The following is a 21,179-nucleotide window of genomic DNA, read 5'->3' as shown; positions in this document are numbered from 1 at the left end:
GGGCCCGAGCAGCTACCGCTGCGAGAGCCCTCTTGTTTTTCTCCAGATTATTATTATTATTATTATTATTATTATTATTATTATTTACTGTGCAGCGCTTTTCCATTTTTGAGGGCCTAAACATGCACGAAAAGTCACCAAAATTTGCACATTTGTCGGGCCCGGTGAAAAATTGGATATTTTCGTGTTTCCCAAAACAATGCAAAAAAAATGGCTCTGCAGCGCCACCTAAGGTTGAAAAAGTGCACCTGGTCCCGGCCCGTTTGACCTAGAGCTACGAAAATTTTTAGGCATATGTAGGACCTAGAGACCTACAAAAAAGTCAGCGCGAGCCATGTGCTCAGATGTACAGAAAAAGAGTTATGAATTTTTGAATGTGCATTTTTGGCCCATTTTTGCACGTTTGCAGGTCCCAAACTGCTCCTTGTTTCTCCTAAACGCTTTACTCAATCACCTTCAAATTTGCTGTGGTCCATATTCACACATAGGGGCACAAGTGGGCAAAATTTGGTGCAGATCCGCTGACATATATGATAGGGGCGTGGCTTCAAATTATGTGTTCAATTTTTCCTTCGCCAAGAGTGACATAAACCTTAATAACTTTGTTGTACTAGCTTAAAAAAATCTAAAACTTCATAGATACATGGAAACTTATGTCTTTAACACGTTTGAAAAAAGTTTTTTTAAATACCTACTAGCGCCGCCTAGTGGTTGATTAAAATGTTATTTTTTACACTTTCATGTATTGTGCTCAGTCTGTTTGAGTAAAACAAATGAAAATTGGTCAGAATATCATTAAGACATGGAATATTAAGGTTTCAAAATTTTACGACATTTCGATAATGGGCGTAGTCTGCACGCCACCTCAAAGTCAGATGACTCGCCAAAATGAAAAAAGTGGCTGTAATTGGCCCCAAAATGGCCTTATGAGTGGAAAATAGCCTCTCACTCCCGGCCCGTTTGACCTAGAGCTCCAAAAATTTGTAGCCTTATGTAGGACCTCGACCTCTACAAAAAAGTCAGCGCGAGCCATGTGCTCAGATGTACAGAAAGAGAGTTATGAATTTTTGAAGGTGCACCTTTAGCCCGTTTTTGCTCATTTGCAGGTCCCGAACTGCTCCTTTTTTCTCCCAAACGCTTGACCCGATCGACTTCAAATTTGCTGTGATGTTTGATCTGACTGTGAGGCACAATTGTTCAAATTTTCGGGATGATCTGCCAACAAATATGTTGGGGGCGGGGCTTCATATTATGCCTTTGATGATTACTTTGCCACATGTGAAACAAACCTTTATAACTCAGCTTTACAAGCTTAGAAAAATCTGAAACTTCACATACACATGAAGACTTAAGCCCTTAACACAAGTGTTTAAAAAAATCTTCAATTGCTTATAAGGCCATCTAGTGGGAAACAAAAATGTCAGTCTGATGTCTCGCCAAAACGAACAAAGTTGCTGTGTTTGGTCCCAGATGGTCTTATCTTTTCTAAACTTCATATATTTGATGGGTTTTCAATGCGGAATACACCTATCAACGTATTTTTTGTTATAGTGCGAGCGCCACCTAGTGGCAGCCAAAAATAGAGCATTTTTTAAACGTTTTTATGTGTTTAGCTGAGCCCTTTGATGTAATATCGCTGAAATTAGGTCTGAAAAGCCTCTAGACAGCCCTGCTGACCTCCACCAAATTTTACGAAGTTTCGATAATGGGCGTGGCCTCTACGACCATTTTCATTCCGAAGCTTTATCTGTCCAGTAAAAGTTGCTCTAATTTGACCCAGATGATCTGATCTGATCTCACAATTTCACACATTGGATGAAAATATTCTCCTGAACATATCGACAAAAATATATTCCAGTTTAAAGCTAGCGCCACCTAGTGGCTGCAAAAAATGTCATTAGTCGAAAGATTACAGTCAATCCTGTTTGGTTTGACCTACAGCTATGAAACTTTGTAGGCAAATGAAGAACTGCAAGACCTACAAAAAAGTCAATAGAAGTGATGTGCTAGGATGTACAGAAAAATTGTTAAGAATTTTTTTAATGTGCAGTTTTGTCCCATTCTTAGACATTAGCTGGTCTCAAACGAGTGCCTTTTTCTCTTAAACGATTCACCCCATTACCTTCAACTTTGGCATGAATCATTATCCAACTGAGGGGCACACATAGTCCAAATATCGTGAAGATCTCTTGACAGAAAAGATGGGGGCGGAGCTTCAAATTATGTTTAATACTTCCTTCGCCAAGAGTGACAAAAATCTTAATAACTCAGCTATGACAGCTTCAAACCATCTGAAACTTTCCTGGGACTTTAAAAGTCATGCAATAATACAGCTATGTGATAAACTTTCAAATCATTTACAGCGCCACCCAGTGGCGGACAAAAATCTCATTTTTTATACTTTTATGTACTGTGAAATGCCTGTTTGACTAAATGAACTAAAAAATGGTCAGAAAAGCTATGACACATTGGAACATTAAGGTTCTCAACTTTTATGACTTTTCATTAAAGGGCGTGGCCTCTATGCAAACTCAAAGTCTGATGTCTCCCCAAAACGGTGAAAGTTGCTGTAATTGGACCTAGATGATCTGATGTTTGCAAAACTTCATATATGGGATGGGAGTCCAATGTGAAACACACCTACAAGCCTATTTTTTATCATAGTACGAGCGCCACCTAGTGGCAGCAAAAAATATAGCAAATCCTTAATGTTTTTATGTACTCTGCTGAGCCCCTTGAAGTGATATCCCTTAAATGTTTTCTGAAAAGCCAGTGGCCATGCCTTATGCCCTCCACAAATCAGTGCGATGTTTCGACAGTGGGTGTGGCCTATATGGCATTGAAAGTCACAAAATTGGAACAATAAAAGCTGCAGTAACTCCACCCACATTGTCCCACCTTGTCTAAATTTTACATATTTGGTAAGAGTCCTGCACTGAAGTCATCTACAACTACTATTTCATTGTTCATAGTCCTTGTTCATACCCCGACCTGTTCATACCCCAACGTGCACAGGTCTGCGAGGGCCCTTTATAGCTGCTTGCAGCTCTAGTTCTTATTATTATTATTATTATTATTATTTACTGTGCAGCGCTTTTCCATTTTTGAGGGCCTAAACATGCACGAAAAGTCACCAAAATTTGCACATTTGTCGGGCCCGGTGAAAAATTGGATATTTTTGTGTTTCCCAAAACAATGCAAAAAAAATGGCTCTGCAGCGCCACCTAAGGTCGAAAAAGTGCACCTGGTCCCGGCCCGTTTGACCTAGAGCTACGAAAAATTTTTGGCATATGTAGGACCTAGAGACCTACAAAAAAGTCAGCGCGAGCCATGTGCTCAGATGTACAGAAAAAGAGTTATGAATTTTTGAATGTGCATTTTTGGCCCATTTTTGCACGTTTGTAGGTCCCAAACTGCTCCTTGTTTCTCCTAAACGCTTTACTCAATCACCTTCAAATTTGCTGTGGTCCATATTCACACATAGGGGCACAAGTGTGCGAAATTTGGTGCAGATCCGCTGACATATATGATAGGGGCGTGGCTTCAAATAATGTGTTCAATTTTTCCTTCGCCAAGAGGGACAAAAACCTTAATAACTTTGATGTACTAGCTTAAAAAAATCTAAAACTTCATAGACACATGGAAACTTATGTCTTTAACACCTTTAAAAAAAAGTTTTTTTAAATACCTACTAGCGCCGCCTAGTGGTTGATTAAAATGTCATTTTTTACACTCTCATGTATTGTGCTCAGTCTGTTTGAGTAAAACAAATGAAAATTGGTCAGAATATCAATAAGACATGGAATATTAAGGTTTTAAATTTTTACGACTTTTCGATAATGGGCGTAGTCTGCACGCCACCTCAAAGTCAGATGACTCGCCAAAACGAAAAAAGTGGCTGTAATTGGCCCCAAAATGGCCTTATGAGTGGAAAATAGCCTCTTACTCCCGGCCCATTTGACCTAGAGCTACAAAAATTTGTAGCCTTATGTAGGACCTCAAGCCCTACAAAAAAGTCAGCGTGAGCCATATGCTCAGATGTACAGAAAGAGAGTTATGAATTTTTGAATGTGCACCTTTGGCCCGTTTTTGCTCATTTGCAGGTCCCGAACTGCTCCTTTTTTCTCCCAAACGCTTGACCCGATCGACTTCAAATTTGCTGTGATGTTTTATCTGACTGTGAGCCACAATTGTTCAAATTTTCGTGACGATCCGCCAACAAATATGTTGGGGGCGGGGCTTCATATTAAGCCTTTGATGATTACTTTGCCACATGTGAAACAAACCTTTATAACTCAGCTTTCCAAGCTTGGAAAAATCTGAAACTTCACAGACACATAAAGACTCAAGCCCTTAACACATGTGTTTAAAAAAATCTTAAATTGCTTATAAGGCCACCTAGTGGCAAACAAAAATGTCAGTCTGATTTCTCGCGAAAACGAACAAAATTGCTGTATTTGGACCCAGATGGTCTTATCTTTTCTAAACATTACATATTTGATGGATTCCCAATGCGGAATACACCTATCAACTTATTTTTTGCTATAGTGTGAGCGCCACCTAGTGGCAGCCAAAACTATAGCATTTTTTAAACGTTTTTATGTGTTTAGCTGAGCCCTTTGAAGTAATATTGCTGAAATTAAGTCTGACAAGCCTCTAGAGAGCCTTGCTGACCTCCATTAAATTTTACGAAGTTTCGATAATGGGCGTGGCCTCTGTGACCATTTTCATTCCGAAGCTTTATCTGTCCAGTAAAAGTTGCTGTAATTTGACCCAGATGATCTGATCTTCTCACAATTTCACACATTGGATAAAAATATTATCCTGAACATAGCGACAAAAATATATTCCAGTTTAAAGCTAGCGCCACCTAGTGGCTGCAAAAAAAGTCATTAGTCGAAAGATTACAGTCAATCCTGTTTGGTTTGACCTACAGCTATGAAACTTTGTAGGCTAATGAAGGACTGTAAGACCTACAAAAATGTCAATAGAAGTGATGTGCTAGGATGTACAGAAAAATTGTTATGAATTTTTTTAATGTGCAGTTTTGTCCCATTCTTAACCATTAGATGGTCTCAAACTAGTGCCTTTTTCTCTTAAATGATTCACCCCATTACCTTCAACTTTGGCATGAATCATTATCCAACTGAGGGGCACACATAGTCCAAATATCGTGAGGATCTCTTGACATAAAAGATGGGGGCGGAGCTTCAAATTATGTTTAATACTTCCTTTGCCATGAGTGACAAAAATCTTAATAACTCAGCTATGACAGCTTCAAAACATCTGAAACTTTCCTGGGACTTTAAAAGTAATGCAATAATACAGCTATGTGATAAACTTTCAAATCATTTACAGCGCCACCCAGTGGCGGACTAACATCTCATTTTTTATACTTTTATGTACTGTGAAATGCCTGTTTGACTAAATGAACTCAAAAATGGTCAGAAAAGCTATGACACATTGGAACATTAAGGTTCTCAACTTTTATGACTTTTCAATGAAGGGCGTGGCCTCTATGCCAACTCAAAATTCGATGTCTCGCGAAAACGGTAAAAGTTGCTGTAATTGGACCTAGACGATCTGATATTTTTAAAACTTCGTATATGGGATGGGAGTCCAATGTGAAACACAACTACAAGCCTATTTTTTCTCATAGTACGAGCGCCACCTAGTGGCAGAAAAAAATATAGCACATCTTTAACGTTTTTATGTACTCTGCTGAGCCCCTTGAAGTGATATCCCTTAAATGTTTTCTGAAAAGCCAGGGGCCATGCCTTATGCCCTCCACAAATGAGTACGATGTTTCCACAGTGGGTGTGGCCCATACGGCATTGAGAGTCACAAAACTGTAACAATAATAGCTGCAGTAACTCAACCCAAATTGTCCCACCTTGTCTAAATTTTACATATTTGGTAAGAGTCCTGCACTGAAGTCATCTACAACTAAGTTTTCATCGTTCATACTCCTTGTTCATACCCCGGCCTGTTCATACCCCAACGTGCACAGGTCTGCGAGGGCCCTTTATAGCTGCTTGCAGCTCTAGTTATTATTATTATTATTTACTGTGCAGCGCTTTTCCATTTTTGAGGGCCTAAACATGCACGAAAAGTCACCAAAATTTGCACATTTGTGGGCCCGGTGAAAAATTGGATATTTTTGTGTTTCCCAAAAAAATGCAAAAAAAATGGCTCTGCAGCGCCACCTAAGGTCGAAAAAGTGCACCTGGTCCCGGCCCGTTTGACCTAGAGCTACGAAAATTTTTAGGCATATGTAGGACCTAAAGACCTACAAAAAAGTCAACGCGAGCCATGTGCTCAGATGTACAGAAAAAGAGTTATGAATTTTTGAATGTGCATTTTTGGCCCATTTTTGCACGTTTGCAGGTCCCAAACTGCTCCTTGTTTCTCCTAAACGCTTTACTCAATCGCCTTCAAATTTGCTGTGGTCCATATTCACACATAGGGGCACAAGTGGGCAAAATTTGGTGCAGATCCGCTGACATATGTGATAGGGGCGTGGCTTCAAATTATGTGTTCAATTTTTCCTTCGCCAAGAGGGACAAAAACCTTAATAACTTTGATGTACTAGCTTAAAATAATCTAAAACTTCATAGACACATGACAACTTATGTCTTAACACCTTTAAAAAAAGTTTTTTTAAATACCTACTAGCGCCGCCTAGTGGTTGATTAAAATGTCTTTTTTTACACTTTCATGTATTGTGCTCTGTCTGTTTGAGTAAAACACATGAAAATTGGTCAGAATATCATTGAGACATGGAATATTAAGGTTTTAAAATTTTACGACTTTTCGATAATGGGCGGAGTCTGCACGCCACCTCAAAGTCAGATGACTCGCCAAAACGAAAAAAGTGGCTGTAATTGGCCCCAAAATGGCCTTATGAGTGGAAAATAGCCTCTCACTCCCGGCCCGTTTGACCTAGAGCTCCAAAAATTTGTAGCCTTATGTAGGACCTCGAGCCCTACAAAAAAGTCAGCGCGAGCCATGTGCTCAGATGTACAGAAAGAGAGTTATGAATTTTTTAATGTGCACTTTTGGCCCGTTTTTGCTCATTTGCAGGTCCCGAACAGCTCCTTTTTTCTCCCAAACGCTTGACCCGATCAACTTCAAATTTGCTGTGATGTTTTATCTGACTGTGAGGCACAATTGTTCAAATTTTTGTGATGATCCGCCATCAAATATGTTGGGGGCGGGGCTTCATATTATGCCTTTGATGATTACTTTGCCACATGTGAAACAAACCTTTATAACTCAGCTTTACAAGCTTAGAAAAATCTGAAACTTCACAGACACATGGAGACTCAAGCCCTTAACACATGTGTTTACAAAAATCTTCAATTGCTTATAAGGCCATCTAGTGGCAAACAAAAATGTCAGTCTGATGTCTCGCCAAAACGAAAAAAGTTGCTGTGTTTGGTCCCAGATGGTCTTATCTTGTCTAAACTTCATATATTTGATGGGTTTCCAATGCGGAATACACCTATCAACGTATTTTTTGTTATAGTGCGAGCGCCACCTAGTGGCAGCCAAAAATATAGCATTTTTTAAACGTTTTTAAGTGTTTAGCTGAGCCCTTTCATGTAATATCGCTGAAATTAAGTCTGCAAAGTTTCTAGACAACCTTGATGACCTCCACCAAATTTTACGAAGTTTCGATAATGGGTGTGGCCTCTATGACCATTTTCATTCCGAAGCTTTATCTGTCCAGTAAAAGTTGCTGTAATTTGACCCAGATGATCTGATCTTCTCACAATTTCACACATTGGATAAAAATATTATCCTGAACATAGCGACAAAAATTTATTCCAGTTTAAAGCTAGCGCCACCTAGTGACTGCAAAAAAAGTCATTAGTCGAAAGATTACAGTCAATCCTGTTTGGTTTGACCTACAGCTATGAAACTTTGTAGGCTAATGAAGGATTGTAAGACCTACAAAAATTTCAATAGAAGTGATGTGCTAGGATGTACAGAAAAGTTGTTATGAATTTTTTTAATTAAAGTTTTGTCCCATTCTTAGACATTAGCTGGTCTCAAACTAGTGCCTTTTTCTCTTAAATGATTCACCCCATTACCTTCAACTTTGGCATGAATCATTATCCAACTGAGGGGCACACATAGTCCAAATATCGTGAAGATCTCTTGACATAAAAGATGGGGGCGGAGCTTCCAATTATGTTTAATACTTCCTTTGCCAAGAGTGACAAAAATCTTAATAACTCAGCTATGACAGCTTCAAACCATCTGAAACTTTCCTGGGCCTTTAAAAGTAATGCAATAATACAGCTATGTGATAAACTTTCAAATCATTTACAGCGCCACCCAGTGGCGGACAAAAATCTTATTTTTTATACTTTTATGTACTGTGAAATGCCTGTTTGACTAAATGAACTAAAAAATGGTCAGAAAAGCTATGACACATTGGAACATTAAGGTTCTCAACTTTTATGACTTTTCATTAAAGGGCGTGGCCTCTATGCCAACTCAAAATCCGATGTCTCGCGAAAACGGTAAAAGTTGCTGTAATTGGACCTAGACCATCATATATTTTTAAAAATTCATATATGGGATGGGAGTCCAATGTGAAACACACCTACAGGCCTATTTTTTAATCATAGTACGAGCGCCACCTAGTGGCAGCAAAAAATATAGCAAATCCTTAATGTTTTTATGTACTCTGCTGAGCCCCTTGAAGTGACATCCCTTAAATGTTTTTTGAAAAGCCAGTGGCCATGCCTTATGCCCTCCGCAAATCAGTACGATGTTTCGACAGTGAATGTGGCCTATATCGCATTGAAAGTCACAAAATTGGAACAATAAAAGCTGCAGTAACTCCACCCACATTGTCCCACCTTGTCTAAATTTTACATATTTGGTAAGAGTCCTGCACTGAAGTCATGACTACAACTACTTTTTCATCGTTCATAGTCCTTGTTCATACCTGTTAATACCCCAACGTGCACAGGTCTGCGAGGGCCCTTTATAGCTGCTTGCAGCTCTAGTTCTTCTTATTATTATTATTTACTGTGCAGCGCTTTTCCAATTTTGAGGGCCTAAACATGCACGAAAAGTCACCAAAATTTGCACATTTGTCGGGCCCGGTGAAAAATTGGATATTTTTCTGTTTCCCAAAACAATGCAAAAAAAATGGCTCTGCAGCGCCACCTAAGGTTGAAAAAGTGCACCTGGTCCCGGCCCGTTTGACCTAGAGCTACGAAAATTTTTAAGCATATGTAGGACCTAGAGACCTACAAAAAAGTCAGCGCGAGCCATGTGCTCAGATGTACAGAAAAAGAGTTATGAATTTTTGAATGTGCATTTTTGGCCCATTTTTGCACGTTTGCAGGTCCCAAACTGCTCCTTGTTTCTCCTAAACGCTTTACTCAATCACCTTCAAATTTGCTGTGGTCCATATTCACACATAGGGGCACAACTGGGCAAAATTTGGTGCAGATCCGCTGACATATATGATAGGGGCGTGGCTTCAAATTATGTGTTCAATTTTTCCTTCGCCAAGAGTGACATAAACCTTAATAACTTTGTTGTACTAGCTTAAAAAAATCTAAAACTTCATAGACACATGGAAACTTATGTCTTTAACACCTTTGAAAAAAATTTTTTTAAATACCTACTAGCGCCGCCTACTGGTTGATTAAAATGTTATTTTTTACACTTTCATGCATTGTGCTCAGTCTGTTTGAGTAAAACAAATGAAAATTGGTCAGAATATCATTAAGACATGGAATATTAAGGTTTTAAATTTTACGACATTTCGATAATGGGCGTAGTCTGCACGCCACCTCAAAGTCAGATGACTCGCCAAAACGAAAAAAGTGGCTGTAATTGGCCCCAAAATGGCCTTATGAGTGGAAAATAGCCTCTCACTCCCGGCCCGTTTGACCTAGAGCTCCAAAAATTTGTAGCCTTATGTAGGACCTCGAGCCCTACAAAAAAGTCAGCGCGAGCCATATGCTCAGATGTACAGAAAGAGAGTTATGAATTTTTGAATGTGCACTTTTGGCCCGTTTTTGCTCATTTGCAGGTCCCGAACTGCTCCTTTTTTCTCCCAAACGCTTGACCCGATCGCCTTCAAATTTGCTGTGATGTTTTATCTGACTGTGAGGCACAATTATTCAAATTTTTGTGACGATCCGCCAACAAATATGTTGGGGGCGGGGCTTTATATTATGCCTTTGATGATTACTTTGCCACATGTGAAACAAACCTTTATAACTCAGCTTTACAAGCTTGGAAAAATCTGAAACTTCACAGACACATGGAAACTTAAGCCCTTAACACAAGTGTTTAAAAAAATCTTCAATTGCTTATAAGGCCATCTAGTGGCAAACAAAAATGTCAGTCTGATGTCTCGCCAAAACGAACAAAGTTGCTGTGTTTGGTCCCAGATGGGCTTATCTTTTCTAAACTTCATATATTTGATGGGTTTCGAATGCGGAATACACCTATCAACGTATTTTTTGTTATAGTGCGAGCGCCACCTAGTGGCAGCCAAAAATATAGCATTTTTTAAACGTTTTTATGTGTTTAGCTGAGCCCTTTGAAGTAATATCGCTGAAATTAAGTCTGAAAAGCCTCTAGACAGCCTTGCTGACCTCCACCAAATTTTACGAAGTTTCGATAATGGGTGTGGCCTCTACGGCCATTTTCATTCCGAAGCTTTATCTGTCCAGTAAAAGTTGCTGTAATTTTACCCAGATGATCTGATCTTCTCACAATTTCACACATTGGATGAAAATATTCTCCTGAACATATCGACAAAAATATATTCCAGTTTAAAGCTTGCGCCACCTAGTGGCTGCAAAAAATGTCATTAGTCGAAAGATTACAGTCAATCCTGTTTGGTTTGACCTACAGCTATGAAACTTTGTAGGCAAATGAAGGACTGTAAGACCTACAAAAAAGTCAATAAAAAAGATGTGCTAGGATGTACAGAAAAATTGTTATGAATTTTTTTAATGTGCAGTTTTGTCCCATTCTTAGACATTAGCTGGTCTCAAACTAGTGCCTTTTTCTCTTAAACGATTCACCCCATTACCTTCAACTTTGGCATGACTCATTATCCAACTGAGGGGCACACATAGGCCAAATATCGTGAAGATCTCTTGACATAAAAGATGGGGGCGGAGCTTCAAATTAGGTTTAATACTTCCTTCGCCAAGAGTGACAAAAATCTTAATAACTCAGCTATGACAGCTTCAAACCATCTGAAACTCTCCTGGGACTTTAAAAGTCATGCAATAATTCAGCTATGTAATAAACTTTCTAATCATTTACAGCGCCACCCAGTGGCGGACAAAAATCTCATTTTTTATACTTTTATGTACTGTGAAATGCCTGTTTGACTAAATGAACTAAAAAATGGTCAGAAAAGCTATGACACATTGGAACATTAAGGTTCTCAACTTTTATGACTTTTCATTAAAGGGTGTGGCCTCTATGCAAACTCAAAGTCTGATGTCTCGCAAAAACGGTAAAAGTTGCTGTAATTGGACCTAGATGATCTGATGTTTGCTAAACTTCATATATGGGATGGGAGTCCAATGTGAAACACACCTAGGAGCCTATTTTTTATCATAGTACGAGCGCCACCTAATGGCAGCAAAAAAATATAGCAAATCCTTAACGTTTTTATATACTCTGCTGAGCCCCTTGAAGTGATATCCCTTAAATGTTTTTTGAAAAGCCTGTGGCCATGCCTTATGCCCTCCACATATCAGTACGATGTTTCGACAGTGGGTGCGGCCTATATGGCATTATAAGTCACAAAATTGGAACAATAACAGCTGCAGTAACTCCACCCACATTGTCCCACCTTGTCTAAATTTTACATATTTGGTAAGAGTCCTGCACTGAAGTCATCTACAACTAATTTTTCATCGTTCGTAGTCCTTGTTCATACCCCGACCTGTTCATACCCCAACGTGCACAGGTCTGCGAGGGCCCTTTATAGCTGCTTGCAGCTCTAGTTATTATTATTATTTACTGTGCAGCGCTTTTCCATTTTTGAGGGCCTAAACATGCACGAAAAGTCACCAAAATTTGCACATTTGTCGGGCCCGGTGAAAAATTTGATATTTTTGTGTTTCCCAAAAAAATGCATAAAAAATGGCTCTGCAGCGCCACCTAAGGTCGAAAAAGTGCACCTGGTCCCGGCCCGTTTGACCTAGAGCTACGAAAATTTTTAGGCATATGTAGGACCTAGAGACCTACAAAAAAGTCAGCGTGAGCCATGTGCTCAGATGTACAGAAAAAGAGTTATGAATTTTTGAATGTGCATTTTTGGCCCATTTTTGCACGTTTGCAGGTCCCAAACTGCTCCTTGTTTCTCCTAAACGCTTTTTTCAATCGCCTTCAAATTTGCTGAGGTATATAATTAGACATAGGGGCACAACTGGGCAAAATTTGGTGCAAATCCGCTGACATATATGATACTGGCGTGGCTTCAAATTATGTGTTCAATTTTTCCTTCGCCAAGAGGTACAAAAACCTTAATAACTTTGATGTACTAGCTTAAAAAAATCTAAAACTTCATAGACACATGGAAACTTATGTCTATAACACCTTTAAAACAAGTTTTTTTAAATACCTACTAGCGCCGCCTAGTGGTTGATTAAAATGTCATTTTTTACACTTTCATGTATTGTGCTCAGTCTGTTTGAGTAAAACAAGTCAAAATTGGTCAGAATATCATTAAGACATGGTATAATAAGGTTTTAAAATTTTACGACTTTTCGATAATGGGCGTAGTCTGCACGCCACCTCAAAGTCAGATGACTCACCAAAACGAAAAAAGTGGCTGTAATTGGCCCCAAAATGGCCTTATGAGTGGAAAATAGCCTCTCCCTCCCGGCCCGTTTGACCTAAAGCTACAAAAATTTGTAGCCTTATGTAGGACCTCGAGCCCTACAAAAAAGTCAGCGCGAGCCATATGCTCAGATGTACAGAAAGAGAGTTATGAATTTTTGAATGTGCACTTTTGGCCCGTTTTTGCTCATTTGCAGGTCCCGAACTGCTCCTTTTTTCTCCCAAACGCTTGACCCGATCGCCTTCAAATTTGCTGTGATGTTTTATCTGACTGTGAGGCACAATTGTTCAAATTTTCGTGATGATCCGCCATCAAATATGTTGGGGGCGGGGCTTCATATTATGCCTTTGATGATTACTTTGCCACATGTGAAACAAACCTTTATAACTCAGCTTTACAAGCTTAGAAAAATCTGAAACTTCACATACACATGAAGACTTAAACCCTTAACACAAGTGTTTAAAAAAATCTTCAATTGCTTATAAGGCCATCTAGTGGCAAACAAAAATGTCAGTCTGATGTCTCGCCAAAACGAACAAAGTTGCTGTATTTGGACCCAGATGGTCTTATATTTTCTAAACATTACATATTTGATGGGTTTCCAATGCGGAATACACCTAACAACGTATTTTTTGTTATAGTGCGAGCGCCACCTAGTGGCAGCCAAAAATAGAGCATTTTTTAAACGTTTTTATGTGTTTAGCTGAGCCCTTTGATGTAATATCGCTAAAATTAGGTCTGATAAGCTTCTAGACAGCCCTGCTGACCTCCACCAAATTTTACGAAGTTTCGATAATGGGCGTGGCCTCTACGACCATTTTCATTCCGAAGCTTTATCTGTCCAGTAAAAGTTGCTGTAATTTGACCCAGATGATCTGATCTTCTCACAATTTCACACATTGGATGAAAATATTCTTCTGAACATATCGACAAAAATATATTCCAGTTTAAAGCTAGCGCCACCTAGTGGCTGCAAAAAATGTCATTAGTCGAAAGATTACAGTCAATCCTGTTTGGTTTGACCTACAGCTATGAAACTTTGTAGGCAAATGAAGGACTACAAGACCTACAAAAAAGTCAATAGAAGTGATGTGCTAGGATGTACAGAAAAATTGTTATGAATTTTTTTAATGTGCAGTTTTGTCCCATTCTTAGACATTAGCTGGTCTCAAACTAGTGCCTTTTTCTCTTAAACGATTCACCCCATTACCTTCAACTTTGGCATGAATCATTATCCAACTGAGGGGCACACATAGTCCAAATATCGTGAAGATCTCTTGACAGAAAAGATGGGGGCGGAGCTTCAAATTATGTTTAATACTTCCTTCGCCAAGAGTGACAAAAATCTTAATAACTCAGCTATGACAGCTTCAAACCATCTGAAACTTTCCTGGGACTTTAAAAGTCATGCAATAATACAGCTATGTGATAAACTTTCAAATCATTTACAGCGCCACCCAGTGGCGGACAAAAATCTCATTTTTTATACTTTTATGTACTGTGAAATGCCTGTTTGACTAAATGAACTAAAAAATGGTCAGAAAAGCTATGACACATTGGAACATTAAGGTTCTCAACTTTTATGACTTTTCATTAAAGGGCGTGGCCTCTATACAAACTCAAAGTCTGATGTCTCCCCAAAACGGTAAAAGTTGCTGTAATTGGACCTAGATGATCTGATGTTTGCAAAACTTCATATATGGGATGGGAGTCCAATGTGAAACACACCTACAAGCCTATTTTTTATCATAGTACGAGCGCCACCTAGTGGCAGCAAAACATATAGCAAATCCTTAATGTTTTTATGTACTCTGCTGAGCCCCTTGAAGTGATATCCCTTAAATGTTTTTTGAAAAGCCAGTGGCCATGCCTTATGCCCTCCACAAATCAGTACGATGTTTCGACAGTGGGTGTGGCCTATATGGCATTGAAAGTCACAATATTGGAACAATAAAAGCTGCAGTAACTCCACCCACATTGTCCTACCTTGTCTAAATTTTACATACTTGGCAATAGTCCTGCACTGAAGTCATCTACAACTACTTTTTCATCGTTCATAGTCCTTATTCATACCCCGACCTGTTCATACCCCAACGTGCACAGGTCTGCGATTGATAATGGCTAATTCGATCTCTCCCTCACTGTCTGTCAGTCTTCCTCGAGGCTCTGCAAAATCATGCCATTGCACCTACTGTGAAACCTGGTGTTGGTAGTCTATCATATCAAGTCAAAATAAAATGAATAGAATGACAAGTCCAAATGTAATGAATGGAATCATTCAAACCAACCCTTAATTCTGTGTATGCAATTCTGTCTATGCAAGAAAATGATCAACTGCTGGTGATTGCAAATGAAGATGGCCTTAAAAGTATGTTCAAGATTTTCAACATCAGATCAGTTTGAGGTGGGGATTTCTGCAGTGACTGCAACTAAAACTAAACAACAAAGTTGACGAGACACAAGCTACATACTTTATGTGTTATTGTCATCCATCACTCCTAGGTGGGGCCAGCTTGTTGCAGAAAAAAAAACTCAGGATTCAATTAATGTTGGCACTGATGATGAGTTCAAATTTTATGTGCACTTTATATTCGTTGTGTGTTGTTTTTGTGTTATTTTGAAGGCATTTTTAATAAAACAATTTTGTGACCTTCTGTCATGATCTGTCTGTGTTTTGTTGTGGGTTTTTAGTGGTTTAGTTTTAAGTATAGGTTCACTGTGTTTTCCCCCACGTGTCATTACCTTAATCAACCTCACCTGTCGCCCGTGTGTGTCCTCCTGTCAGCTATCCCGCCCCTTGTTCCCAGGTGTCTCGCGTTTTCATTAGTTCTGTTAGTATTTAAGCCCCAGTGTTTTGCCTCATTCCTTGTCGGGTCTTTGTATGTCTTCCCCTCGCCGTCGCGTCTCACGTTGCCCTCCTTCCTGTGCTGCCTCCTGTTCCTTGTCGCCCCAGCCAGCTTCAGTTTTACGTTTTTGGTTTGTACTTTGTATTTTTCGATTCTTTCACCCTGCCTTTGTTAATAAATCACTTTCACTCGAGCCTTTCCCCAGTTAGTCCTGCATTTTTATTGGTTCCGCCTTTCCCACATCCTGCACCTCTTCGAACCGCCATGCCCCGACGTGACACCTTCAACAAAACTTAACAAAAGAGATGCTACCTTCATGACACTTGCAAATGCGGGTTTATCCAAGCACGGAAACATTTGCCTCACATACCCACACATTCACCACTGACCGGTGAACACTTGAGAATTTCATCGTGGACCGGGGGAAATTCAAGGCATAACATTTTAGCCTTGATGGATTGAGGGTAGAGGGGTTTAATGGTGACTATAAAGTGCACATGAAATTAGTACCCACTGTAAACAATGAACTAATGGGAAACCTCAGCTTGTTGCTCTTTTCACACAGATGGGATGCCAGGAGTCTCAAACATACTTCTGAGCCATTTGCGAGTGCATCTGGTTTGGTAACAAACAGAAACAAAAAGATTCAATTTTTTGTCAGTTTGTGGGTCCCTTTTGGTTATGAAGTAGTGCTCAAAGTCCTTACTGTGAGGAACCAGTATTTTAAGTACTATATTTTCACGGTTAAAAGACAGAAGATTTAAAGCGTTGCTGGTGCTTTTTAGCACACACATAACACACACTGCACAATTAGGGAATAGCCTAAAACATGTGGTAGCATGCATGCACGCTCGCATATGTTTTTAACAAAGGCAGTAAGAGCAAACTGAGTTTGGTTCTACTTTACTAAAGTATTAACAACGTACCCACGTTATTTTTTGTCGTCATCCACAATTCCACGATGGTGTCAAATACAAACAACTGGGCAAGTTTGATTCGTCAATGTCTGAGTCGGTCTCATTGCCGTTAGGCTCCTCAGAAATGATACCGGCTTTGGCGAAAGCTCAAACAACAGTGCAAGCGGACATGTGACCCCAGGTATCCACAATCCATTCACAAATTGTGGCATAACTCTCCGTCATCCATCGCTCCCACCTTGCACTTTAAATGCTCCGTTTACACCAATATCCAGTGGTTGAGGTTTACTTGGTCAAGCCTCCTGGAATGATGGCAACCTCGGAGTTCTTTTGCTGAATGTTTTTTCACGGATGTGAGATGTGCGCTCTTCGAGTCACAAATCACCAGCAACAGTGACGTGTGCAATAAACCATTTGGATTTTGTCCTTGTCAATCCAGCCCTTTTGATTAGCCTTAACAATTAATACGGTTGGAAACTTTACTGTGGGCCTTTTAAAAATCACCGCTGGTGGCAGTTTTTGTCCATTAGCATGGCAACTAAGCACATGAGTAAAAGCCAACTTCTCACGGCCTGTTGTGCGTACCGCTACCATGCTGGTCCCTTTCTTTTTTATAGTGTGGCTCAAGGTGCAGAAGATGGCCAGCTTTACCTAATAATCCACCGGAAGTTGCTGTGCCACGATTTAACTTATTTGCACATGAAATTTTGGTGCACAAGTGACCTAAACAAATCCAAGAGAATCAGGCTAGTTTTCAAACTAATTTTTTTTCCAAATTGAAATAGTTATTAAAGTCCGATAATACATAAAATGGAAAAAGTTCATGATTTGGGTTGCGGCCCTTGCAGATGACCCATTTTCATACATCTCTCTGGTAGTAGCCATACAGTCACAGCTTGGCTTTGGGAGTTCACTCGACCAAACTCTGAAAATATTGGAAAACAGTTGAAAGTTAATTGTCAATTTTTGTGGCTGTCATCCATCCATCCATCTTCTACCGCTGTGTTCCAGGGTTGGGTCACGGGGGACAGCAGCTTGAGCAAGGAAGCCCAGACTTCCCTCTCCCTGGCAACTTCGTCCAGCTCTTCTGGAATTATCCCAAGGCGCTCCCGGATCACCAAAACACCTCACCAGGGAGATGTCCGGGGGACATCCTAACCAGATGCCCAAACTAGACTCAAGTGGCTCCTCTCAACACGGAGAAGCAGCGGCTTGACGCTGAGCCTCTCCCGGGTGAACGAGCTTCTCACCCTATCTCTAAGGGAGAGAGCCCTGACACGCTGCAGAGTAAACTCATTTCAGCTGCTTGTATCCCGGCTCTTTTTCTTTCGGTCACGACCCACAAATCATGACCATAGGTGAGGACAGGAAGAAAAATCGACCGGTAATTAAAGAGCTTCACCTTTCAGGCTCAGCTCTTTCTTCACCATGACAGACCAGTCCTGAGTACGCATTACAGCAGACGCCGCACTGATCCGCTTGTGGATCTCCCGTTGCATCCTACCCTCACTCGTGAACAAGAACCCAAGATACTTGAACTCCTCCACTTGGGGCAGGACCTCATGCCCAACCTGGAGAGGGCATTCCACTCTTTACCGACTGACGACCATGGTCTCAGATTTGGAGGTGCTGATCTTCATCCCAGCCGCTTCACACTAAGAGCAAACCGCTTCAGCAAGAGTTGGAGGTAACGGCCTGAAGAAGCCAACAGCACCGCATCATCCGCAAATGCCCAAAATGCTGAGGCTCCCAAACCGGACCTGCTCAACGCTTTGGCTGCGCTTAGAAATTCTGTCTATAAAGGTAATGAACAGAATCGGTAAAAAAGGGCAGCCTTGGCGGAGTCCAACCCTCAACGGAAATGAATTCGACTTACTGCCGGTAATGCGGACCGGGCTCTGACATCGGTCGTACAGGGACCGAACAGCCCATATCAGGGATTCCAGTACCCCATTCTCCTGAAGCACCACTATAGAGATCCCGAAGGGACATGGTTGAACGCCTTCTTCAAGTCCACAAAGCACATGTAGACTGGTAGGGAGAAATTCCCATGCACCCTCGAGTATCTTGTCGAGGGTGTTCAGCTGGTCCATTGTTCCACGGCCGGAATCCGAGCTTTGACTTCCTGATGGACCCTCCACTCCAGCACCCCTGAATAGATCTTACCGGGAAGGCTGAGGAGTGTGATTCCTCTGTGGTTGGAACACACCCTCCGGTCCCCCTTCTTAAAACGGGGGACCACCAGTCTGCCAATCCAGGTGCACTGTCCCCAATGTCCACACAATGTTGCAGAGGCGTGTCAGCCAGGACAGCCCCACAATATCCAGAGCTTTCAGGAACTCCGGGCAGATCTCATGCACCCCTGGGGCCTTGCCACCCAGGGTTTTTTTTAACCACATCGGTGACATCAGCCTCAGAGATGGGAGAGCCCTTCTTGGAGCCCAAAGACTCTGCTTCCTCAGAAGAAGACATGTCAGTGAAATTGAGGAGGTCTTTGAAGTATTCTGCCCAATGGTTCACAACGTCCCGAGTTGAGGTCACCAGTGCCCCATCTCCACTGTATACAGTGTTAATGGTGCACCGCTGACCCCTACTAAGATGCCAGATGGTGGACCATAATTTCCTTGAAGCCATTAGGAAGTCATTTTCCATGGCCTCACCGAATTCCTCACACACTCGAGTTTTTGCCTTGGCGACCGCCGAAGCTACACTCCACCGCCAGCCGGTACTTGTCAGCTGCCTCTGGAGTCGCATAGGCCAAAAAGGCCAAAAAGGACTCCTTCTTCAGCTTGACGGCATCCCTTACTGCTGGCATCCACCAGTGGGTTCGGGGACCACGACAGGCACGGACCACCTTACGACCACACCTCTGTGCAGTCGCCTTGAAAATGGAGGTGCGGAACATAGTCCATTCGGACTCAATGTCCCTCGCCTGCCCCGGGACGCAGGAGAAATTCTGCCGGAGGTGGGAGTTGAACCTCCTTCTGACAGGGGACTCTGCCAGATGTTTGCAGCACACCCTCAGGATACATTTGGGTCTGCCAGGTCTGGCCGACATCCTCCCCCACCATCGGAGCAAACACACCACCAGGTGGGGACTAGTTGACAGCCCCTCTCTTCACCCGAGTGTCCAAAACATGCAGCTGCAAATCCGATTATACCACCACAAAGTAGCTGACATAGAGAGGAGAATAAATAAATTGCATATTGGGGATGCAAGTTATGATTATTTTACTAGTTAAGCAACAGCATAATCGAGAGATTATTTGATTTATTTCCTAGTTTGACATCAGGGTCAGAAAATTAACAAAAATATTGATCATTTTGTTCTGAAGTAAAAACAGATGTTTGCAGAAGCCTTGTTTTGATTCAACACAATGATCAATTTGCCCTTATACAGGGCTAAATGACATCACAACATTTACTGTGGAGAAGCTGAACATTTGGACAATTATAGGTCTCAAAACAATAAATGATTGTCAAAGGTAATTTGATTTATTTGGTAATTGATTAGTTGTCAGTTTTTTTATCAATCAGTGCATATTGGTCAAATAAGATGATCTCTCATGACACACTAGTGTGCCAAGGTTGTCCCGAGAGTCAGTGTGAGCATATTCATCATTCTGCAAAAACACTTGTAAAATTATAAAGTTCAAGCCCCATTCAAATTCCACATCCCCCACCCCCCCTTAGAAATTATATTCTGTTCCCTAGTGATGCAACTATAATGTTTGTTTAAAATTAAATACAAAAAGAATGACTAGGGATGCTGGTTTGTGAGCGTTCATTTGCAAAATCCCAACAGTGAGCAGATACAAGCGTGAACCTCATGTACTGCTCATGCATGCATTTAATCACTGGCCAAGCAGAAAAGCAAAGCATTTGTTTTTAAATCATCAGCCAGGACTTCAGAATGCCTAACCACCTATCCATATCACCGAAACACAAGCTCCAGCCACAAACCAGAAGCTGAGGTTCACTGCTGCTTGATGCTGCTATGCCTTGGCTTCTTCAATCATGGCAATTAATCCTGCTACTGCAGCGCCAAACGCCCACATGCGCACACACAGAAAAACACAACCTGTATACTCACCACAGCATTGAAGAAGCAACATGCCCACTCATTGCGGCAATTTGAGTACCAGAGTCTGTAAATATGCAGTGTTCCTGTGCTTGTGTTCTGTCTAACGCTTCTGCTTGCTGCCAATGTCTTACCCCTGATGGAGGGCAGTGTTTGGAAGCAGCAGTAGCATCACAGGCAGCGGCTCTGGATGTGTGTGTGTGTGTGTGTGTGCGTGTGTGTGTGTGTGTGTGTGTGTGTGTGTGTGTGTGTGTGTGTGTGTGTGTGTGTATTTGTGTGTGAGAGAGAGACAGAGAGAAAAGAAAACCCGCCTCCTTCCAAGCAAGATGAGCATCTCTCAATCCCCCACCATCCTCTAACAGCAGCAGTCGAATGTCCTTGTTGCAACAGGACAGCATAGCGCCATGGCTGGGAGCAAAACAAAATGGCAGAACGGACGTTTAAATGTGAACTTTAAAGAGACAGTGTGTAAGATTTACATTAAAAAG

The 21,179-nt window shown here is 41.1% G+C and overlaps 1 protein-coding gene across 1 annotated transcript in view; it reads right to left on the bottom strand.

Annotated features, from left to right (window-relative positions):
• The window catches only part of cbarpb (CACN subunit beta associated regulatory protein b), a 103,900-nt gene extending 82,983 nt beyond the window's left edge, over positions 1–20,917 (bottom strand). The window contains exon 1 of the mRNA XM_088425034.1: positions 20,704–20,917. The gene's annotated coding sequence lies outside the window, so the exon portion shown is untranslated. The remainder of the gene's footprint in view (positions 1–20,703) is intronic.
• Positions 20,918–21,179: the final 262 nt, after the last annotated feature.

Source organism: Hippichthys cyanospilos, chromosome 10 (genome assembly GCF_059441005.1).
Source record: "Hippichthys cyanospilos isolate Australia breed blue-spotted pipefish chromosome 10, RoL_Hcya_1.0, whole genome shotgun sequence".
NCBI lineage: Eukaryota > Metazoa > Chordata > Actinopteri > Syngnathiformes > Syngnathidae > Hippichthys > Hippichthys cyanospilos.
Note: the sequence above shows the minus strand (reverse complement) of the source record. Positions and strands in the feature narration are given on the sequence as shown.